Source organism: Oryctolagus cuniculus, chromosome 5 (genome assembly GCF_964237555.1).
Source record: "Oryctolagus cuniculus chromosome 5, mOryCun1.1, whole genome shotgun sequence".
Taxonomy (NCBI): domain Eukaryota; kingdom Metazoa; phylum Chordata; class Mammalia; order Lagomorpha; family Leporidae; genus Oryctolagus; species Oryctolagus cuniculus.
Genome location: NC_091436.1, coordinates 111,181,701 through 111,206,982, shown reverse-complemented (window position 1 = coordinate 111,206,982; position 25,282 = coordinate 111,181,701). Strand labels below are relative to the sequence as shown.

The 25,282-nt window shown below is 38.1% G+C and overlaps 1 long non-coding RNA gene across 5 annotated transcripts in view; it reads right to left on the bottom strand.

The window, feature by feature from the left end:
• Positions 1-25,282, bottom strand: part of LOC103349784 (uncharacterized) — a 56,085-nt gene that overhangs the window by 14,417 nt on the left and 16,386 nt on the right. For 2 of the 5 annotated variants that reach the window (XR_517920.3, XR_007922937.2), the window contains exon 3: positions 11,017-11,171. This is a non-coding gene — a long non-coding RNA (uncharacterized lncRNA). Of the gene's footprint in view, positions 1-1,656; positions 4,553-5,012; positions 5,068-8,614; positions 8,679-11,016; positions 11,172-25,282 lie in introns of those variants that run through there. The other 3 variants (XR_007922939.2, XR_007922938.2, XR_517919.3) reach the window with 3 other exon arrangements.

The window sequence follows — 25,282 nt, the reverse complement described above, 5'->3', positions numbered from 1 at the left end:
GAATCCAAAGGTACTGCAGCTGGTGTGGTTGGTTGGCAGTGTTCACTGAGGCAGGTTCACATGAAGGGACATTTCAGTGAGATACCTACATGACCACTATAGTGGTGAATAAGTTTTCTGATCCTTCACGTGTTTAAAGTCATAAAAAACACTTCTTCCGACATGTACACACACATACACACACACACACATCTTTAAATGTATTTAATGATATGAAACAAAAATGTATAGAATTTAAGGAAAAGATAGATCTATATTAATGATAGGAGACTTTCTTACTCCATTTTCAATAGTGAAATAACAGCAGATATAACAGTAAGTCACAAGAGGACTTGAACAATACTAACTGAGTCTAAAAGACATGCACAGAACACTCCACCCAACAATAGCTGGAAGTACTCCCCAAATGGCCTCTACGGCCCGAGCTGCACCGATCCAAAGCCAGGAACCAGGTGCTTCTTCCTGGTCTCCCATGCAGGTGCAGGGGCCCAAGCACTTGGGCCATCCTCCACTGCCCTCCCGGGCCACAGCAGAGAGCTGGAGTGGAAGAGGAGCAACCGGGACTAGAACTCCGTGCCCATATGGGATGCTGGCGCCACAGGCGGAGGATTAACCCAGTGTGCCAAGGCGCCAGCCCCTAACAACATGCTTTTAAACAACTGATGTATCAAAGAATAAAACAAAATAGGACACAAAATATTCCTTGTTTCACATGAAAATAAAAACACAACATAATAAAATATGTGGGGTGCAGCAAAAGCATGCTAAGAGACAAACTTAAGTATATTTGTAAATTCTCACGTTAAAAAGAAACAGGAAGAACATTTATTGTAACGATAGAGATGCTGCTTCTAATACCTGCATACCGTATCAGAGTGCCTGGGCTTGAGATCCATCTCTGCTTGCTTTTCCAGCTTCCTGCTAACGCATCCTCTGGGAGGCAGAAAGTGGCTGTTCAGTAGTTGTGTCCTGATACCCAAGTGGGAGTCTGGGAAGGCTCCTGGCTGTGGCCTGGCCCAGCCTAAGCTATTGTAAGCATTTGAGGAGTGAAACAATCTCAATTGGTGAAGAAAATAAGTTAGACAAAATTAAACACCCTTTCATTATAAAACCGCAATGAACAAGGGCCAGCATTTGACTTGGTAGTAAACACGTCACTTGCGATGCTGCCAGCTCACAATGGAGTGCCTGAGTTCGATCTGGTTATGCTCTGGATTCTTGTACACCTTGGAGAGCAGCAGGTGATGGCGCAAGTGATTGTGTCCCTGCCACCCCTGTGAGAGACCCAGATTAGCTCCTGGCTTTGATTCAGCCTTGGCAGTTGCTGGAGAATGGGAGATCTATATCTGTCTGTCTCTCTCTGTCTCTCTGCCTTTCAAGTAAATGAGTGAATAAATAGATAGCTAAGATTTTAAAAAACAAAAGCATAAAAGCCTAACAAAGTGTGATTAGAATGATTGATTGGATGATGAGTTCAAATGTTACTATTTTTTCTGAAGAACTTTAACATCAATAAACAGGAAATGATTCCCTAATTTTATTTATTTTTTCCCAATAAATGTTGTTTTTTCATGACCAAAAAAAGTGATAAAATATATGTGAAGACATGCAGACACATACAAAAAAAAAAAAAAGAAATAAAATTCAATACCTGTTTTGAAAGAAAGCTGTATAAACAGTAAATAGTATGTACAAGAGGACTTCAAAAATTTTATGGAAAAATGGAACTAAAAGTTAAGTTAGGATGGACATATGGTGTAGCAGTTAAAACAATGCCTATGGAATGCCCACACACTCTATCAGCATACCTGAATTCCCGTCCCATCTCCACTCCTGACTCCAGCTTCCTGCTAATGTGCTCCCTGTCAGCCAGCACATGATGACCCAAGTAGTTGGATTTCTACCATCCACATGGGAGACCTGGATGGCATTCCCATTCCCTGCTTTGTCCTAGCTCTGCCCTGCTACTTGTGAGCATTTTGGGAGTGAGTTCATGCATGGTAGAGTTCTGTCCATCTACCTGTTTGTCACTGTCTCTGCCTCAATCTTTCTCTCTCTCTCTACCTCTCAAATAAAAGTAAGTAAAAACATTTTAAAATAAATAAAAGATAAATTTAGTTTGTTTCAAAGGATGTTAAAATTCATGCTTATGGGGGCTGGCGCTGTGGCACAGTGGGTAAAGCTGCTGTCTGCTGTGCTGGCATCCCTTATGGGCATCGCTTCAAGTCCCAGCTGCTCACTTCCAATCTAGCTCTCTGCTATGGTCTAGGAAAACAGTAGAAGATGGCTCAAGTCCTTGGGCCTCTGCATCCATGTGAGAGACCTGGAAGAAGCTCCTGGCTTCTGGCTTCAGATTGGCACAGCTCCAGCAGTTGCAGCCATCTGGGGAGTGAACCAGCAGATGGAAGACCTCTCTCTCTCTCTCTGCCTCTGCTGTCTGTAACTCTGCCTTTCAAATAAAATAAATACATCTTTAAAAAAAAATCCATGCTTATAAGGCATTTTCAAAATGTTCGTGGAGAAGGCATTTTGTGGAAAATATTAATGGTTTTCAATTTTTTTGCGTGTAAATGAACTTATCTCTAAATTCTATTTTTACACAAGTTTTTAAAAGTACCTCATATAACAATAATGACACTGCTGAGTCCATTTGAATGCATTAAATTCAAAATTACACTTAGCCCCTGGGCATACTCCATATCATCTCCCAGAAATTTAGAAATACGTGTTAGGGATGTGTGTAGAATATTGGAAAATAATTACTTCCTCATTCTGATTCAGAGTGTACTAAATCCAATTGTATCCTTATGAGTCAATTGTATTCATATTACTTGAATGAAAATTGCATGGTTTAAAGATCTTGGTATACATACTGATAATCAGGATTACAAAAAATCAACTAAAAGCATTAGTAATCATGCATTTCTATCAAAATTATGAATTTCATTTTTATTTATGTGTCCAACTCAGCTGCTGCTTTATACCCAGGACTTGATCACAACATATCCCTCTACTCACCACTTCACTTAACAAGCTCCAGCTGCATTGACTGTTCTCCAGCACTCTACAGTGCTCTGATTATTTCTCCCAATAATCAGCAAAATGAGGAAAGTGCCAGGAAAACCCTAGCTACTTTCATCCAAGGAGGAAAATTGGAATGGGAAGGGATTGGCAGGAATGTATATAGAAAGAAATTGCAGAATCCACTAGGACCCACCACTACCCACAGCTGGCTTCCTCCAGCTGGCATGCTCTGTTGAATTGCAAAATACTTCATTTGATTTTAGTGGCTATTTATTTATTTATGTATTTAGTCGATGGGGGGGGGTATTCAAAAAATTCATGGACAATCTATATTATGAAAAAACTATACATGAATTTCTAATTTGATAGCATAAAATACATTTATATTGAAAATCCATACATATTCCATAAACTTTTTTAAGTATCTTCATGTTTCTTTGCTGTATTGTAAATCAAATAACCATAAACCAAATCACTTATCATCCTGAAGTTACAGTGTAGCTAGGAGGGATGGGAAGAGTCAATTTCTTAATATAATGCCATTTTAAGTGTACAGGTGCTACTGAACAGTATATTAAGACAAAGTATTGCAGACCAAGAACAAAAAACATTTTCTATATCTTGCATGCTCAGGCTAAGTGACTTAGTGAGACCTTATTTTGACTACCACAGCAAGATATGTATATGCTTTCTGGATAATTTTGATAACCATATGCACCTGCTTTGACTGATGTAAATACTCAATAAACCATTATCTGGCTTCCAATTTAGGGGGATGCAGTAATCCAGGAAACAAAAGCAATTTACACATCTATTTTCAGTGTGCATTACTTGTCTTTTTATTTCATCTAGCAAATTATTGATTTGATTTTGGAGTTTGCTTAAATTACAAGGAGGGAAATTCTTCTCTAGAAATGCAGAAATATGTACCTCATGAGAAATCCAGAAGTGTGCTCCTCTTGAGTTGTATGGTGAGAACAGCAAAGAGGGTGGACTTTGAAAAGGAAATAGATGGCATGGAGAGAAGATGAGGTAATAGAGATCAGCTTGAAGGAAGGATGTGCAAAGAAGGGAGAGAGAAGTGGAGGGGAGGAAGAAGAAGGAGAGAGAGGAGAGAGAGAGCAAGTGAGCCTGAACAGCACGCCCATCTGCTGGCTCGCTTCTCAGATGTTGCAGGGGATGGGACTGGGCCTAACTGAAGACGGGAAGTAGGGACTCTGTCTGGGTCTTGCATGTAGGTACAGGAGTGCAAACAATTAATCCATCATTGCCACCCCCTGGAGTCTGTATCGGCAGGAAGCTAGAGTCAGATAATTCCAGGTACTCTGATATGGTATACAGAGGTCTTAACCAGCATCTTATTTACTAGGCTAAAACTATTTAGTATTAACATGAGAATTTTGAATGCTCATTTCCATATTCCACATAGTTCTATTTATGGCTGAATGTTAATATTTGCCCAGCTCTGCCAACTTTCTCCTTCTGATACACACAGCATTGTTGTTTTTTAGATTCACTTATGGATCATCTGTGAGAAAGAGAAAAAATAATATGTGAGTTTGACAGCAATAGTGGTCTAAGAACCAAGAGACTGGAGACCCAGACAGCTCTGCCTCAAATTAGTCATGTGACCTTAACCACGTTTTAAACTCTCTTAGCTTCTGTTTTCTTGTCTCTTATATAAAATATTTTATCTGGGTAACCTGCTATGGTCTCTTCCAATTCTGAATATTATGTTGTATTCTAAAGGGTGATGACTTTTAAAATCAGGAAACAAAGGATGTAACAACACTATCTGCAGTGAGGTATGGTGATTTTGAAACTGAACTGTAAATTACTTGATATATCACAACATAACCTATTTAATTATTTTTAAAAGCAGTGTGAATCATTACTCTCTTAATATACTACAAATTACTCTGAAAATTTTCTTGAAATTTTATGTTATTATAGGCTTAAGGTTTGCTGGAAGGAGAGGAGAAACTTACTTTTTTTTTTCAAATTATACTTTTTATTTTGATGTAATTATAGATTCATATACGGCTGTAAGAAACAATAAAGAGAGTTCCTATGAACCATGGTGCAATAGGACGATGAGGACTTTGACACTGATACATCTGAGGTACTGGAGTTTGCCATCACCTGAGGATCTCTACTCTTGCGCTCTTCTAACTACCACATCTTCCCCCTACCCTCACCTTCGCCACAACTGCCAGCATCCACTAGCTATTCTCCTTTTCTCTAATTCTTTTTTTCTTTTCAACTATGTTGCATCAGTGAAATCTACCATTTTTAATTTTGGGGGGTTGAATTTTATCATGCAACATCATTCTGTGCAGATTCACCAGGTTGTTGGATGTATCAATAATCCATTCCTTTTTATTGCTGAATAATATTCCATAGTATTGGCATTTCATTTCTAGTTTAATAAATCACCCATTGAAAGCCGTGAAGTTGTTACCAGATTTTGCCTATTATAAATAAAACTGCTGTTAATATTTGCATATAGGTTTTTATGTGAACATCAGCTTTAATTTTGTGGGGACAAACATCTAAGAGAACAGTTGCTGAGTTTATGATAGTTGTTTCTTTCATTTTTAAAAAAGATTTATTTATTTATTTGAAAGGCAGAGTTAGAGAGGGAGAGGGAGGGAATGAAAGAGAGAGAGAAATCAATTTTCCAACCCCTAGTACACTCCCCAGTGGCCACAAGAACTGGGCCTGGTCTAGACTGAAGCCAAGACCCAGGAGATTCTTCTAGGTCTCTCACATGGGTTCAGGGGCCCAAGTACTTGGACCATCCTCTGTTGCTTTCCCAGGCACATTAGCAAGGGGCTGGATCAGAAGTGGAACTGGTGTTCATATGGGATGCCCGTGTTGCAGGCAGCAGCTTAATCTGCTACATCACAACACTGTACCTGCTTTTTCATTTTTTAAGAAACCTCCAAACTGTTTTCCAGAGTGGCTTTTAACATATTACATCCTTATCAGCAATGCATGAGTTACCCAGTTTCTTTCCAACTTCAAGAGCAATTGGTGTTGTCACTAAGGCTTTATTTTTTAGAACAGCTTAGCTTTACATAAAAATTGAACAGATAGTACAAAGTTCCCAAATATTGCTACACATAGTTCCCTTATTAACATTTTACATTATATCCTACATTTGTTAAAAATTAACAAACTAGTGTGGTAACTTCTTATTAACTTAACCTGGGAGTTTATTCAGATTTCCTTTGTTCTTACCTAATGACATTTTTCTATTTTAGAATCCCATCCAGGGGACCACATTATATTTAGTTGCTGTGTCTCTTTAGACTCATCTTGACTGTGATGATTTCTCAGACTTTCCTTTATCTTAATGACCTAGTATGCTAATTTTACCAGTTCAAGTGAAGTGCAGAAACCTTCCTTTACATCCTGTTACTTTTCTCCATTTATAATGTAATTCTCCTGAACATTTCCTCTACACACCTTTAGAAGCACATCAGACAGTGTTATAATTTTTACCTCAACTTTCAAACAATTAAGAAGAGAAAAAAGCTCTCCAGAAGAGAAGGGAATTCTATCTAACCTAGCCATGTTTTATTGTGTTCCTTCTTCCTCCCCGATACTCCTTTCTTTCTGTTTTAAGAGCTCCCTTTAGCCATTATTTTAGATTAAGTCCACAAATGACAAATTCTCTTCATCTGAGTATATCTTTTTTCTTTTTTGTGGGGTTAAGGGGAAGAGCATGCTCCCCCACCCACTGGTTCTTTCCTCAAATTCCTATAATGGCGCCAGTAAGGGGTTGAAGCCTAGAGCCAGGGTCTTCATCCGGGTCTCCCGAACAGATGTTAGGAATCGGTTTCTTAAGCCATCACTGCTGCCTCCCTGGGTCTGCATTGGTGCAAAGCTGACATTGGGTTCTAAAGCCAGGAGTTGGACTCAGATTCTCTGATAAGGGATGTCTTGACAGCTAGGATAAATGCCTGCTGCCCCATCCCTCAGCCCCTGAGAGCATATCTTCATCTTTCCTTCCTTCCTGAAGAATATTCTAGCTGAGTATAGCATTTAACATTCACAAGTCTTTTCTTCCTACTGTAAAAAAAAATTCCTCCCCTTTCCTGAGCTCCATCTTCGACAAGAAAGCAGTTGTCCTTCACATTGTTTTCTGCTGTCGGTAAGGTGCTCTTTCACAACATTGCTTCTCAATGTTTTTCTTTCTCTTGACTTTTCAGAAGTTTGACTATGATGTGTCTTAGTGTGAGTTTATTTGGGTTTCTCAGTCTTTTTTTTTTTCATGGATGTTTTCACATCTTTAGTAGATAATTCTGACATATCTACCATCTTATTTACATTTTTCTTTTTTTCTATATGTTTAGGGCTTCCTGATTTTTAGTATGACAGGATATTTTGATTTTGATGAGCACTTATTTTGTTATGAGACTGTGGATCTCTTTGCACCACCTATTCCTGTCTGGGAGTCACTGCCTCAGTCACTGGCTGAGTCATTACCTCTGTATCATATATACTGGGAAGACCCTACAGAATCCAGCAGAGGTACATCAGCTGCCTGGCCCATGCACAGGAGGAAAATTACTGTGAGTTTCCATTTATCATTTAAGATGAAAAGCAGAAAGATAGAAGTTAAAAGTGTAGTAGATTTTTGTCACCATATTCTCAGACATTGCTGCTAGAAGCTTCTGGAGACCCACACAGAGGACATTGCTGCATTGGGAATCTCTGGGACTGTTCACTATCATGAGCCAATATTTCATAGCATTGAGAATTGAAGAAATACAGCATAGTCTGTCTCTACGTCCACAGACACTTGAAGTCTAAAGTAAAAAGATTTTTTCCCTTTTGGGAAGGAATTCAAACACAAATTCCTAATGTGCCTAATGACTTCCACTAATTTTTGAAAGAGATAATGAAAACTGATCTTGGTATCACTGTGTGATGATGAAAGTCCTTGTTCTCCTATAGGGACATCACCACAGTGGGAGTTGGGAGATGAAAATGAAGTCCAGGATGTTAAGGTGGTTTCCAGGCTTTGGTACTATCTGGTGGAGATGAAATTCTCATCTTTCTTCTTGGTGTCTTCTGGCCCCACCAGAGAGAGTGTTGGGGCAGCACCCATTACAGCTTGGCAAGAGTGTATGTCCAGGCTCCCAGTAAGACTTTTCTGGCAGGCATTGGGAATGGTCTACAGTGTGTGTGCGTGTGTGTGTGTGTGTGTGTGGTTTGTGTTTTAGAGAGAAAGGAAGAGAGAAAGGAAGAGGGAGAGGGAGAAGGAGAGGGAGAGGGAGAGGGAGAGGGAGAGGGAGAGGGAGAGGGAGAGGGAGAGGGAGAGGGAGAGGGAGAGGGAGAGGGAGAGGGAGAGGGAGAGGGAGAGGGAGAGGGAGAGGGAAAGATATTTGGGTTGGGTAGCAGTAGTCATTACATAGAGTTGACCATCTTGCTATTCTGCCTGTCTCCTGACTAAGAACAGGATTTTTTTTTTTTTCATTCTGCTGTCATGGGTGTTTGTGGGTTTCTAGCATTTGCTTTCATTCCATTTCATGGTATATCTGAGATCAAAAAGAAAAAAAAATAAAACCAACATACTCACCGTCATGTTGTTCCTCAGGCCCTGAGGTCTCTAGCTGGTCTGTGTTCTTTCCACCTTTCAGAGTCTATAATTGATTTATGTGTAATGTTCAGGGAAAGGGACAAGTATGGTTACCCCAATTCTCACATGTGGAATCTCAGCCTTTTTCAAATATTTTTAATAATCTGTTTCAGGACTTTGAAATATAAGCTAAAATTAGATGTCATTTGTTTACCCATTCCAAGAAAAGCAAGAAGAAAATTATTTTCTTTGAAATAGTAAGAATTTTCTATAATATCTGTCTAATCTATGGCTACTCTTTGATATTTCTAACACCATGTCTATGTTTTAAAGAATTATTTTATTTATTTGAAAGTCAGAGATACACACAGAGAGAAGGAGAGGCAGAGAAAGAGAGGGGTCTTCCATTCCACTGGTTCACTCCCCAAATGACCTCAATGGCCAGAGCTGAGCCAATATGAAGCCAGGAACCAGGAGCCTCCTCCAAGTCTCCCATGTGGGTGCAGTGGCCCTAGGAGTTGGGCCATCTTCTACAGCTTTCCCAGGCCATAGCAAAGAGCTGGGTCAGAAGAGGAGCAGCTAGGACTCGAACCAGTGCCCATATGGGATGCTGGCGCTGCAGGCTGCAGCCTTAACTCACTGCGCCACAGCGCCTGCTCCCCTGTCATGATTTTTGAACTTTCTCTAGAGTTTGCATTCCCAGTTAACATCTTTAATGTTAGAATTAGTAGTTCCAGAACTTGAGCTGTATATTTATTTTTTTCCATGGTTGATTGAATAAATGAGTGTATATTTAGTTCTGCTAAATATTCCCTTCACTTCCAACATTTAAACCTTTAATCTTGAACTAGGATTCTTTTCTTTGCCTTCAATTATGGAAATTCTTGACATTGATAACCAATAGAGAAAGCCAGGTAATCATAAGAAATAAAAATACAGGGGGTGGCATTATAGCACAGTGGGTTAAATGGCCTCCTGTGATGCTGGCATACCATATGAGCTCTGGCTCAAGCTCTGGTTGCTCCATTTCCCTTCCAGCTCCTGGTAAATAAATGTTCCTGTAAAAGCAACAGAAGATGACCCAACTCCTTTGCCCCTGCCACCCAAGTGGTAGACTAGGATGGAGTTCCAGGCTTCTGGCTTTGACCTGGCCCAGATCCACTTGTTGTAGCCATTTGGGGAGTGAACCAACAGATGAAAGATTCTCTCTCCCTCCCTCCCTCCCTCCCTGTTTCTCTCTCTCGGTCTCTCCTCTCTCTGTAATTCTGCCTTCCAAAGAAATAAAATCTTTTAAAAAAGAAACAGAAATATATATTTTTGCTTTTGTTATGTGTAATATTTCAGATATTCCTTTCTGTGGTTTGTCAGAAAGCTGCAGGATTCGATTAGATCTTCAATGTGCCTGCATAATCTCTATTTACAAGTTGGGAAGGAAAATGACTCAGAAAAGTTAATCAACTTGCTTAAGTTTATAGAGTGAATGATTCTAACTCCCAAACTTTTCACATATTATCCCCACCCCACCCCCCATGGTTAATCATGTTTGAGAGAGGAAAGTAAAGAAAGATTACAACTTCCATGAATGTTATTGTGGGAAGCTATGTACAAATATTTGCTAAGCATCTCATATGTGCAGAATATAGTTGTAGGCTTTGGGTATAGAAATGTTGTGTAGGAAGTGAGCTGAAGAGATGATGGGGCCAACAAGGAGTATTTTTCAGCCACATAGTTTCAGGCACTTATTTTCTCTTACATGGAGCCCTGAGGTGCCATCACTTAGAATTTTACAATGCTGTGGACATTACTAATTTCACAATTTATGGACCCACTGCAAAATAAAAATGTGAATGTCCTATTCAAAAAGCAGAAAGGGGTCATTTTCTAAAATTTGCTGTTTAATGTCATTCTAAGCAGAAAAAAATTAAAATTTAGAATTATTATCATAAATTTTAATATTTACCCTTATACTGATACTATTTAACTCTTACATAGAATCACGAAAGGTGCACAGTTTATATTATGCATCTGGATTTTGTTCTTACTAAAACAGTGGAATTGCTACACAAAAGTAACTCCATTATTTTTATTTTATATTTTGATATGTACATATTCTTTGAACATTCTACTTTTGGCTTACTGGTAAGGATGGATGGGCTGAAAGGAAAGGGAAGTATGGATTGCTTTGCCTTTCCCCGTTTTTTCTGTCACTGTTAGCCTAATTGATTAGCTAATACAGGCAGGTAGCATGAGTAATAAAGGATATAATTGTGTTCTTTGGTCATTTGTGTTTCTTAAAATTTTATTGCTTTATTTTTGCATTTGAAGGAACTTAAAATGGACCACCTGGTCTCTTAGGGATGTCTGTGCTCCTTCTTATTCAATTGAGGATATAACACACTCACCTTGTACTTGTTTTGAATCTCACTGAAATCTCATAAATTGTGAGGTTACCAGAATTATGCATGAAAATGGGTCAGCAATAAGCCAGGGACAAATATATTGCATATATGCAGTATCTATGCTCACAGGCATGCTCCATTGTTCCGTTGGACTTCACCTACAAAACACAAGTTCAAAGACAGAATCCCTGAGGAGATTTTCAAGATATTGACATCAAGCGTGGTTCTGAGCACACAGCTCTGGGCAGATGCATAGATCACATAACCATGAAATCAGCCCTATGGATTAGAAGCAAGTTTTCCTGAATTAGCTGCCCCACATCTACATTTTCCTAGTTTCTTTATTTTGTTCATCTTCGTGATTTTTCTGTGTGCTTTGAAATCTTACATCTCGGTTGCCTTTCACCCACAGGGTGTATAATTAAGCTCAATATTGCTTCACTAATTTTTGTTTAAATGTTTAGTTGATCCCTACCCCGTCACATGCACAGTCCCCTACCATCTATGTGAGTATAGTTGTAGTCTTTCTCCTTATCAAGCTTTTGGAAAACTTGTTCTGCTACACGTGAACCTCAAGTTTTCTGTCTGCTGGCGGAATCACTGTCTAGGCTAGAACTCAAGCTTTCTTGCTATACCTTAACTGATCTGGTTCTGTTCCTTGATTTTCATCTGTAATCCAATAATGCCTTTAGCTGATGTGGTCCAAACTGCTTTTTCAAACTGAGGCAACATATGAACAAAACTCTTCAAAAAGTTCAAGGAAAATGTGCATTCTCTTTTAATTTCATTCTTTGATGTACCCTTCTATATGTTGATGTTCTTCTCAACATAAGCCACACATACACCGCATTAAGTTTTATATTGGTGTACAAGTTTAAATGCATTTCTTAACATAGGTTAAGAGCCCTGATGAAAATGTATGAAAGTCTGGCCTAATGCAAGCATAAAGTATTTTCACAATGAAAATAAGTTTAAATAACTATACAATACAGTATGTTACAAATCGAGAGCAAAGAGGCTCTAGGTAGAGGAGTCATCACTACGCCACAAAGTTCATAGGAATACTTCCAATTGTGGTAAACTTCATGTGGCTGCCAACACTCATTACAGAGAAAGAAGCAGGTGCCCATGGGGGAATAAGGCACAGATGAAGGAAAAGAGACAATATGTCCATATTAGTTTGCATGGACAGGTGGACGCTATCAATTCAAGAAATACAAGATCACACTTCGTTAGAGGATGTTGAATGACTGGATTCAAATTTGATAGAATAATTTGATCAGGAAGCCTCTGGAAAATGTTAAATGAAGATTGAGGTTGAGGATAATTATTTTAATAACAATATATATCTTAGGAAGAAGGAAGGGTAAAATTTAAGAGGTCACCTAGAGCTGTCCTACCCGTTATGGTAGCCAAGAGGCACATAGAGCTACCAAGTGTTTGAAATATATCTAATGTGGCTGAGGAATTTAATTTTAGTTTAGTTTAGTTTAATTAAACATAGATGGAAATGGAACATTAAAAAATATTTTGTTAAAAATAATTATTGTTTCAGTAAGACTACATTTGTATTATTTTGAAGTGAGGTGCACAGTAGGTATGAGGATACTCCCAAAGTACATGGAAAAGTGAATTAATAATTTATTTTGATGCAAAAAAAATTAAAAAATTTGAAATGCATGTGTGGTTTCTCATACTCTTCATTTCCATGAAGTTTCTGAAGACTTCTTGTATAAAATACTCCTTGAATTTTAAAGACTTAGTATAAAAAGACTGTAATTTATTGCAGTAATAATAGTTATACTAATTCATGTTGAAGTGGTATTATGTTAATCAAAATATTATTCAATTTATGTTTTTTTTTTATTTTCTAGTTTTTTTTTTAAACTTTTATTTAATGCATATAAATTTCCAAAGTACGACTTATGGATTACAATGGCTTTCCCCCCATACCGTCCCTCCCACCCACAACCCTCCCCTTTCCCACTCCCTCTCCCCTTCCATTCACATCAAGATTCATTTTCAATTATCTTAATATACAGAAGATCAGCTTAGTATACATTAAGTATGGATTTCAACAGTTTGCTCCCACACAGAAACATAAAGTGAAAAATAATAGATGATTTTTTTAAATGATGATGAAATCAGAGCAGACCTATTGTCATGTTTAATCCCAGTGAGAGTCAAGTTGGGAATTGATAATTTCTTTCTTTTTTTTTTTTTTTTTTTTTTTTTTTTTTTTTTTTTACAGAGGATCAGTTTAGTATGCATTAAGTAAGGATTTCAACAGTTTGCACCCCCATAGAAACACAAAGTGAAATATATTGTTTGAGTACTCGTTATAGCATTAAATCTCAATGTACAGCACATTAAGGACAGAGATCCTACATGAGGAGTAAGTGCACAGTGACTCCTGTTGTTGACTTTACCAATTGACACTCCTGTCTATGGCATCAGTAATCTCCCTATGCTCCAGTCATGAGTTTCCAAGGCTATGGAAGCCCTCTGAGTTCTCCGACTCTTATCTTGTTTAGACAAGGTCATAGTCAAAGTGGAGGTTCTCTCCTCCCTTCAGAGAAAGGTACCTCCTTCTTTGATGACCTGTTCTTTCCACTGGGATCTCACTCGCAGAGATCTTTTGCCAGAGTGTCTTGGCTTTCCATGCCTGAAATACTCTCATGAGCTTTTCAGCCAGCTCCGAATGCCTTTAGGGCTGATTCTGAGGCCAGAGTGCTATTTAGGACATCTGCCATTCTATGAGTCTGCTGAGTATCTCACTTCCCATGTTGGATCACTCTCCCCTTTATTTACTCCATCAGTTAGCGTTAGCAGGTACTAGACTTGTCTATGTGCTCCCTTTGACTCCCAGTCCCTTCACCATGACCAACTGTGAACTGAAACTGATCACCTGGAACAGTGAGATGGCATTGGTACATGCCACCTCGATGGGATTGAATTGGAATCCCCTGGTATGCTTCCAACTCCACCACTTGGGGCAAGTCAGCCTGAGCATGTCCCAAATTATACATCTCTTCCCTCTCCCATTCCCACCACCATGTTCAACAGGGATCACATTTCAGTTAATTTTCAACACTTAAGAATAACTGTGCATCAATTACAGATCTAAACCAGTCATATTAAGTAGAACAGATAAAAAAACTACTAAGAGGGATAATGTATTTAGTTGTTCATTAACAGTCAGGGCTATGCTGATCAAGCCACCATTTCCCATAGTGTCCACCTCACTCCAACAGGTTAACTCTTCTTTTTTCCTTTTTGGTTGTGGCTCCTAGAAAACATGTGGCTTGCATTGTATTTATACTAAACAATGTTGATCTACATAGCTGATACTCTGAAGCTTGGATAGTTGGCTTTAAAGATAGTATAATTACTTTCATAGAAAGCACTTACAAAATAAAGATAGAAACATTTTCTAGATATCTTCCTGTCTATTAGGATTAATAATAAACCAATTCAAGATTACTGAATTAAATCCAATGATACAACTGTTTGAAATAATTAGAGTTATTACTAAAGTAGTTTCTTTTCAACGAAAAGCAACAAGTTTGGTGAAAATTTAGCTAAGTGATAGATCTGGAGATTACCATAATTTTTCAGAAATTCAAGTATATAGAAAGAATATTAATTTTAATAGTATTTTCCTTAGATATTTTTCTCCCCTAGTGAAATAATTTGGTTAATACCATATTATGAGGATGAAAAAGAGAATTCACTTTATCTGAAATTTAAAATATGGCTAGGTTAGCATGAAAGTGTCATTAATAGGATGGTTGTCAGGAACACAGATGTTGAAGTGAGCCTCTTGGTCTCAAATTCTGATACTGTCACTACTTGTATAATCCTGGGCAAATTTCTCAACCTCTGTGTCTCATTTCCCTCTTCATTTGTAAAAAGAGGTCAATAATAACACTATCCACCTTAAAGTATTGTATGACTATTAAAAACTCATCTCTACAAAATTCTTAAAAGAGTGCCAAGCACATGAATATTGATTTATTTCTATTTTTTCATAAAACACTGCAGATTTGAACAAGTATCCAGGTTTGTTATAATCTCAGAAATATTCACTATGAACATTACAGGTAGGGGATTCCAAGTACTCTTTCAAAACTATTTGTACATTGCTGTTGAACTATTTCTTGATCTACTTTGAGCTAGAGTGACTATAAATGTAGGTTCAAATCTAAGGAATCAGTAAGTTTCTGTTCCCTCATCTGTAAATGAACATAAAAATGTTCCCTTAGCCTCTATGTCCACTGTTAGGCATTGATAAATGAAGAGAGTCAAGAATAGTGCCTGACACATGATAATTTACTCTTTTTACCCCTGAAAGAACCCTTTTCAGTCTTGCAAATCTAGCAAACTTCATTTTAATCTCATTGTAAGACTACATTTTTAGTTCATGGTCATAAAGTATGAAAGAGAGGATAATCAATTTCCCTTTTCTCCTTTAATGCTGATTTTATTAAAAACAACTTAATACTATGAGTCTTTTAACCTTTCCATTGACTTATTAAACTGCTAATTGGTCATGGAAAATAGATATCTGCTGTCTGTTTTTTAGCTCAACACCCCATTTTAATTATTTCCAGTTATGAAAATCTTGTGAGTTATGCATCTTTAGCCTTTCTTCATTAGATATTGAATAGCCTGCTTTTTGAACTACGTTTCTGTTGACTTGATCCTAATGACCTTGCATGTAGAGGATGAAAGCAAAAGAATTTAGCTGAAATCATTATTAATTTAAAAAAGCTACTTTAAAAATTTTTTTATTTTAATTTTTAATTAGCTTTTAGCAGATTAAATATACTTTGTAGATATAACATAATGATATTCCCTTCCTTCCTTCTCCCTCCTTCATTCTCCCTTTCTTTTGTTTTAGTTTTTGAGACAACATAGTTTAAATTTACATTACAGTAAAAATGCTTAATACCTCACCAAATAAGAAGTTTAATAAGTAACAAGCAAAAGATCCTAGTGTAGTGGGACTATAGACAATGGCTATAAATAATAATTGAATGGAAAAATGACCATTTAACCCATATACATTAAATGTTAAAATGATCATTAAAACTATAGTAATATAAAATTATTTTTCAAGATTTATTTATTTATTTGAAATACAGGTTACAGAGAGGCAGAGGCAGAAGCCGAGAGAGATCTTCATTGGCCGGTCCACTCCCCAAATGGCTGCAATAGCCGGAGCTGGGCTGATCCGAAGCCAGGAACCAGGACCTTCTGGGTGCAGGGGCCCAAGCATTTAGGCCATCTTCTACTGCTCTCCCAGGCCATAGCAGAGAGCTGGATCAGAAGAGGAGCAACCAGGTCTTGAACCAGCTCCCACATAGGATGCTGGCACTGTAGGCAGCAGCTTTACGTACTATGCCACAGCGCCAGCCTCTAGTATAACATTCTATTTTAAGATGCATTGCTCCCTCATACAAAAATACATATTTTCCTTGTAATGAAAGATCAACATGCTAGAAAAAGGATTTTTTTAAAGATTAGCTCTAGAATGAACTCACTAGAAGGAACCCTACAGTGAATCACTCTATCTTGAGAGCTTGTTGGGAGGCTCTAGCAGGCAGTACATCTGCTTGTATACCCTTGACTGGAGACCAGTCCTTCTCTAGTGGGGAAGGTCATTCTCTGACTGAGCACATGGCTTCAGGAGGGACACACAGTCATGGAGTGATGAGGGAGGAAGGTGATGTCTGCCTAGCCAGCCAGATCAGCTGAATCAACTCTGGTTATGAATGGGGTGACAGATGTTGCAATGAGATCGCCCTCACAACCGAATTACTTTATCTGTAAGAAACGTGCTCTCATTGATTAAATAGCTAGACTTCCTTCCAAGACACAGCATAGAAATCTAAATGGCATCCTTAGGGGATCTGGTGAGCAAGTTCTCTCAGATGCTGATCACTGTAAATGTAGGGAGCCTGGAACATTAGTAGAACGCTATTCTTGGTAGAAGGGGAATTCGAGAGCTTCTATGGAATGGGATTGTTATTTGAAACACCTAATGATAGATTTTACCCTTATTTATTATGTGATCTTTACTAAATACAACTTTAATTTAACCAAAAATAATTGTAAGTCTTGTCTCTTCTATACCCTTCAATGTTTTCTTAACAGATCTATGTGTTTATTTACTTGGATTCTGACCTGAGGATCAAAGCTAGCTTTGAGGACAGAGAACAAATAAAGTATTTGTGTGTTGTCATATGATTGCTCGATGAGAAAGGCTCTTTAGTTTATCCCCCCCCCCTTTTTTGGAGCAAGACAGACAGCAAGAGTGAGAGGGTACCCATGCACTGATTCACTCTCCAAATGCCCACTATGCCAGGAGCCAGGAACTCAATCCAGATCTCCCATATCAGTGGCAGGAATCTAATTACTTGAGTCATTATCACTGCTCCCAAAGCTATGTGTTAATAGTAAGCTACAAGCAGGAGGGGACCCAGGGCTTGAACACGTACTCCAGTGTGAGTTGCAGATGTCCTTACCAGCATCTTTACTGCTAAGCTTAATTTCCAACTTGTCTCATTTTAAACAGATAAATGATCATCTTTCAAATTGTAGTTAGCCTGAGAATTCTCTATTGCAAGATTAAGGTAGTAGAGGGTCTTCAAGGATAATACAAGTCAATTTCAAATAGTTCATGAAAAATTTGCTTTATCTTTTAATTTTATTTTCCATGAACTGTTTGAAACTTATTCCTATTTTAGATGACCTAATAGCAGTTGAAACACAAAGATTGTCAGGAGAGAAAAGGAAAATTGCAAACCAGAGCCAGACATCAGAATATTTCGCAGCAGGCTTATAGTGTAGCAGGTTAAGTTACTGCTTGGGAGACCCACATCCCATACTGGAGTGCCTAGGATTGAGTCCCACCTCTATTTCCAATCCAACTTCCTGCTAATGTGTCTGGAAAGCAGCAGCTAATGACCCAGGTACTTGGGTACTTGCCACCCATGTAGGAGACTTAGATGGAGTTCTAGGCTCCTAGTTGTAGCCTGGGTCAGCCAATACTCTTGGGGGCATTTGGGGAGTAAACCAATGGATAGAAGAGTGATTCTCTCCATCTCTCTCTCTGTTACTCACTTTCCTTCCACCCCAATATTTTGCCTTTTACATAAATAAACTTTTTAAAAAATAAGAAACTATTGTGAACTTAGACAAAATGTAGATCTCAGTATAGATCCAGTTAAACAAGTATATCCAAGGATAAAAGCATGAGTGTTTGTGAGTGGAAAAGGAACTGTGAAACTGGGAGGTCAGCTGGATATAAATCAGGAAATTTCTTCATGTCTGAATGGAGCTTGGGGCCAGTAGTATCTTGTTGTTAGTTTTGGGTATCATAGTATATTTATATTAGTGCTATTAATGCTCAAACAATGGCAAACATCATCATCATCATTTATATTTGAATTGAGGAAGCCAGCACAGATAATATTTGCTAAATGTGAAAATTCTGAAATGGTTTCTTGTATTCTTATTTAAACTTAAATGACTATTTGGTACAGGCTATTCAACCTCAATGCCATTGCAACTTATGTCCCATGTTCCTTCATCTTTATTTTCATTGCAGAGAAATGCAGGCTCTCCTGTCTGCTCATGATGAGTTCAGTGATTTAGAAATCAAGCCCTGTAGCTACATTACCTATTCAGTTGCTGAACTGTGACACACTGTTTCATTAGTCATACCAGGTTGTTTTGGAAATATGTCCCATCAGCCTATAAATTATGGAGTTGCTGTTGTAAATTCATAACACAACTATATGGGAAGTTTTAGATTAAGTTCATATTCTCTTTGCCTGAATTAAAATATGAATGAGCTACTTTGCATCTCCAACTTTGGTTCACTGAAATTCTGAAGTGGGAGGATGATGTTAGAAAAAAAAGTATATGAGAACACAGTATTATTTGAAGTCCGTATCCAACCTGTTATTTTGACAGATGCATGTTTTTGGCTTATTTTAATACTAGATTTAGTCTTCTTATGGGTTTTCAAATCTATAAAGATTTTTATTCTCATGGGGGAGAGGGGATCATGAAAGATTCTAAAAATAGGAAGGAGTTTTATAACTGATGCTGATTATTAATCCAGATTGTTATCACTCAATGTGCATACTGTGTTATTTTGCAAGTTATTGAGTCATTCAAACAGCAAGTATGTGTTGAGTGCTAGGCTATCTAGTTACTATGCTTGACCCTTGCATTTCAAGAGTATGCGATGTAATGGGATATGACACAGATATATAGAAAGACAAAAATGGTAGAGTGTCTGATATGTTGTTTAAAAAATGTTAAGGATACAAGTTGTGCAAAACATCAAAGGACTCTCTTTTGCTCTTAAAATATCATAGAGCATTTATTCCAAGATTTCAATTGTACCTCCTTGCTGAAAACTTGAGCCTTGCTTTCAGCTTTGATCTTTTCACCACATTGGAGTTACTACTCATCTCTCATTGCTACAGTAGGACTTAACAAAGTGAGGAAAAGAATATAGTGATGCCGAATATAGGCTGGTTACTTTGTCCTAATAGCCCTTAATTTTTTATATTTATTTTTTTAATTTATTTGACAGGTAGAGTTATAGACAGTGAGAGAGAGACAGAGAGAAGGGTCTTCCTTCCATTGGTTCACCCCCCAAATGGCCGCCACACCGGTGTGCTACGCCAATCCAAAGCCAGGAGCCAGGTGCTTCTCCTGGTCTCCCATGCGGGTGCAGGGGCCCAAGCACTTGGGCCATCCTCCACTGCCCTCCTGGGCCACAGCAGAGAGCTGGACTGGAAGAGGAGGAACCAGGACTAGAACCAGCACCCATATGGGATGCCAGCACCACAGGCAGAGAATTAACCAAGTGAGCCACAGCGCCGGCCCCAGCCCTTAATTTTTGGTATCCCCAAATTTGCTGTCAAATGATGTCAGGTTTCCTAGTTATAGTGATAGAGGTTAACATTAATTCTTATTATAATCAACATAGAAACCCAATAGTTATTGTTATAATCAGTGGTTTCTAAAGTTTTTTTTAATCCATATTTGGATGTCACTGTTAATAAATATTTTTAAAAATATACAATTCCAAGACCACTGAACTGGATTTGGATATACATAGCCAGCTTTTTTTTTTTTTTTAATGAGGTGTTCTTGCAACCTATTTTGTATGGACTTATTTATTTATTTGAAAGCCAGTATTACAGAAGGAGAGGGAGAGAGAGATAGAAAGAATGAGATCTTCCAGATGGTTCACTCCCCAGATGGTCACAGCAGCCAGGGTTGGGCCAGACTGAAGCCAGGAGCCAGGAACTTCATCTGGGTCTCCCACATGGGTTCAGAGGCCCAAGCAATTGGGCCACTTCTGCTGTTTTCTCACGCAATTTAACAGGGAGCTGGATCAGAAGTGGAGTAGCCAGGACTTGAACAGCACCCGTAGGGGATTCTGGTACTGAAGACAGTGGCTCAACTTGGTATGTCACAGCACTGGCCTCAGATCAGATAGCCAGATTTTTCACATTGTGTACATACTGAGAGTACCAATCAGAAGGAGGCTTACCTTGCATTTTTTACATTTATCTGTTCAGTTTTTTCTTCCATGTATACATTTATTGAATACCTATGATTCTAAAAATGTTCTGGGCATCAAGGATATTTAGAAGTGAACAAGATACATGAGTTCTCTATGGTTGCATTCTTTTAGGGAGATGGAAAATAAACACAGACATTATATATCAGTAATTATAAGGGCTAAGAAGAAAACAATTCAGGTGTGAGGATGTACAGGAAAGGGGTTGGTGAAGTAGTCCCCTCTAAAAAAGATGCTGTTTAAGCAGAGACCTGAGGGAGGGGGAGTAAGCAAAGAGCATTCAAGTAGAGCACAGCAAGTTTTAGTCCCTGAGGCTGGAACGTGACTGACATAGCTGAGTAGCGGCAAAGAGGACACAAGACTACTGCATCTGGGGGAGGCAGACAGTGATAAGATATGAAGTTGTGGAAGTGGTCAGGACATGTATTGGATAAGAACTTTTCAATAATTTTAGGACTATGGATTTACTCTTGTGAAACAAGAAAAAAAGATAATATCTAACTTATGCTACAAAAGGAAAACTCTAATGTTTTGAGACTAGACTTAAGAAGTCAAACCAAAAGAAGGGAGAACATTTTGAAAGCTCTTGTAATACGCCTCAAGGGAAATGATGGTAGCATGAGACTGTGTGGTAGCTATTATGTGAGAGAAGTGATGGGATTTCTTGATAACATTTTTAAGTTAGGTCTCAGAATTTAATGATTGGATGTATGCTATTAAGAAGAAGAGTCAAAATGTCTCCAAGACTTTTGCGAGCATGGAGTTACACTGATTAAGACAGGGAACACTGGGAGAACAGGCGTGTGTGTATGCTTAGCGGCAGAAATACAAAGTTTGGTTTTGCATGAATTCGTTTTGAAATAGCTATCAAAGTGGAGTGGTTGAGTCAGCAATTATTTATGTGAGTTTCAGATGGGAGGAACAGTGAGGCCTGAAATATAATATGGGGAGCTTTCTGCATATAGATTTAGGCTTACATAGCATTTAGGCTTGCATATAGATGATACTGCCTGGAAAATATGGATAGAGCAGGGAATAGACCAGAGGACTACATGGTCAGGGCAGATGTCAAAATGTCAAAATTAGGTAGATATGGAGAATTTAGTTATGATCCATGAGAAGCAGCAAGTAAGAGAAAAAAGAGTTCAAAGATAGTGTCATAGAAACCAAGAGAGGAAGATGCTTCATGAAGAGAAATTTTAAATGCTGCTGACATTGTGAGTAAAATGAGTTTTACTATTGTTGAACCAAAACGTTTTACAATAAGAGGATCATTGATAACCCCTTTCCTGAAGGGCAGTTTTCATCCAGCTGATAACCACCCAGCTAAGTCCCTGTGGTAAAAAATATTTATCTCAAAGCAAAACAAACAAGACCAAACTGAGGAAAAAGACAACATAAAGCTTTTTTATTTAAAATATGAAAAATATTGCAACAAGAAAATATTGATGAGCTGTAGATAGAGATCTAGAGACAGATGCTGCTCTGTTGTGGGTTTCTCCCACCCCAGCAGGAAGACTGACTTAAGGCAGATTTGGGATAGTCTATTCCCTTACTTGCAAATAGTAGTAACAATAAAGCTTTTCTGTCTTCAAAAAAAAAAAAAAAAAAAAAACTCATGTGTGAGAAGACATCGGGGTGCTTTAAAAATTCACTAAGGCACAATGACCAACCACATTAAAGAGTGTTAAAACAGATTTGTTCGCTTTGTAATATCACCTAATCTGATGACAAATGAGAATCAATTTACAGAAATCATGGCATCACTGTTTCAGGAAAACAAACTATTAATATCACTCTTTGAGTTTTCTCCCCCACAAATATACTGGGAAATAAGTTCTGAATGTTTAATATAAGTTCTCTTTAAGTTAGGAAATAAAATACTTGCCATCTTAAAATCATCTTTAGTAGGATTATCATAGTAATGCATTATTTAACAACAGGGACATGCTGTGGGAAAGGTGTTAATAGTTGATTTCGTCGTTACACACCTACAGGGTACAGCCTGCTGTACACCTATGCAGTGTGGTATAAGCCTATATTCCTAGGCTACCTGAATAGCATGTCACTGTTCTTGTATGCATTGGTAGACATTTGTATATTTGTGATGTAACCTATTTATTTTTCCTTTTAAAATTTTTAAATAAAAGCTGAGGCATGCATAGATTAATGTAGGCTATACAAAGTCACAATCTTCACTATCACTGTCTTACACCACCACACACTGTCCCATTGTGGGGTCGTCAGAAGCAATAACGTAAACAGAGCTGTTTTCTCCTCTGGTAACAATTCCATCTTCTGGAATATCTCCGGAAGGACTTGTTTAGGCTGTTTCATGGGTTTGCTCTCTGTGTTTTTGTTTTTGTAAGTAAAAGTGGCACACTCTAATGTAAGGATAGAAAATATGGTATAGTAAATATAACACCAGCAACATGGTCACTCATTATTATTTTCAAGTGCTATAAACTGCATATAATTGTATGTGATATGGATTTCTACACCTGGCAGCATGGCAGGTTTGTTTACACCAGAACTACTACAATTATATGAGTAATGCATTGTATGTTGTGATGGCAACGGCATCATTAAACCATGGGAATTTTCAACATAATCTTATGGCATCATCGTTGTCTACTTAATCTATGGTTGACCAAAGCATCATTTTATGATGCAAGATTGAACAAATGAATGCAAAATGAAGTAATTATAGCCTTTCCAATGAAGGAAGACATTACAAGTGCCTCACTATGCATATTAAGTGAAATATAGTTATCAATGGAATGACTGTATTCTGTCTGTATACTTAAAGGGATTATATAATGGATAACACTAAGACAATTGACAATTGGTTTAAAGTATTTTGTTGTTAGGAGAAAACAACTGATATTTTAAAAAATATTTTGTTTCAATGTAGAACTATAGCAAGACAGAATCATAGATAATAGTTGGAGCATATGTATATGATATAGGAGAAAACAGGACTAACAGAAATATGATAACTTTAAAATATTTGCATCTTACATGAATAATTCCATAGTTTTAATGAGTATTTTTGTAATATCTAATGAAATGTTATCACTCACACTTTTATCAAATGAGGAATTTTGACTGTGTTGTTATAATAATAAATTTATTTTTTCTTTTTAATAGGAATATAGTGGTTCTAGAGGAGATGTGAGAAATTTAAGAGTTGAAGCTACCAAGTTGTGGGCCTATCCCAATATGTCTCAAATTTAATGCACATAACAATCACCAGGGGATCTTTCTAAATTCAGTTGCTAATTCAGCATATCTGCATTTCTTTTTTTAAATATTTATTTCTTTATTTTGAAGGTAGAGATACAGAGAGTAAGGCAGAGGCAGAGCAAGAGCGAGAGTGAGCGGGTGAGAGAGAGAGAGAGAGAGCGAGCTTAAATCCTCTGATTCACTTCCCAGATGGCCACAGTGGCTGAGGCTGGGCCAGTCTGAAACCAGGAGCCAGAGCTTCCCACATGGGTAGCAAGCACCCAGGCACTATCTGCTGCTTTCCCACACACATTAGCAAGGAGCTGGATCAAGAGTGGAGCAGCTGGGGCTGGCGCTGCGCTGTAGCAGGTAAAAGCCACTGCCTGCAGTGCTGCCATCCCATATGGAGCCAGTTCGATTCCTGGCTGCTCCACTTCCAATCCAGCTCTCTGCTATGGCCTGGAAAAGCAGTAGAAGATGGCCCAAGTCCTTGGGCTCCTGCGCCCTTGTCAGAGACCTGGAAGAAGCTCCTGTGTCCTGGCTTCGGATCATCACAGTTCTGGCCATTGTGGCCAATTGGGGAGTGAACCAGAGGAAGGAAGACCTCTCTCTCTGCCTCTTCTTCTTTCTGTATAACTCTGACTTTCAAATAAATGAATAAATCTTTAAAAATACTAAAAAAAAAAAAACGGAGCAGCTGGGACTGAAGCCAGTGGCCATATGGGATGCCTGTGCTGCAGGCAGGAGCCTATCCCACTGTGCCGCGGCACTGGCACTCAAGAGATTGTGCGTTTCTAACCCACTCACCAGTGATGTCAAAACAGCTGATTAGTCCATGATGCATTGGATAGGAAGATACAGAGTAATTGTGCCTAGCCTGTTTTAGAGACTATTAGTACTTGCTTCATTTTCAGATTTAATCTCTTTGAAATTGACTCCAATTTAACTAAGTTGTAGCCTTTGAATTTGGGTTGTTCCTCACAGATGAAGATTATTTTGTTGACTGGTAACTGGGAAGGCATTCAGTAGAATTTTTTGCAGTTGTTTGTTCCTTCCTTAAGAGAAACATTTTGAGTGTTGGGGAATATTCTGTGGCCATGAAGATAGAATGAAATCAGTAGTCTAGCGTAAAAATCGTGACCAAGGCCCAATTAGCGCTGTCTTCTAAAGATGATCTTTATTAAGCTTTGTTAATAAATCCATGGTGTTTTGTTTGTGATTATAGCCTGTTCTTTGTAGAGTGTACTCCTAAATTAAGTTAAGTACCTCAGAAATATGAAGTCTTTGTTGTTTGAAGAGGGAATATATTAACAGAAAAGAAGCCATGTATCAATATTGATGAAAAAGCTACCCAAACTCAATCACCTACATAAAATAAGACACTCTTTCCTCCTCTTGTCTCTATCCGTTAATACAATAGCTCTCAATCCT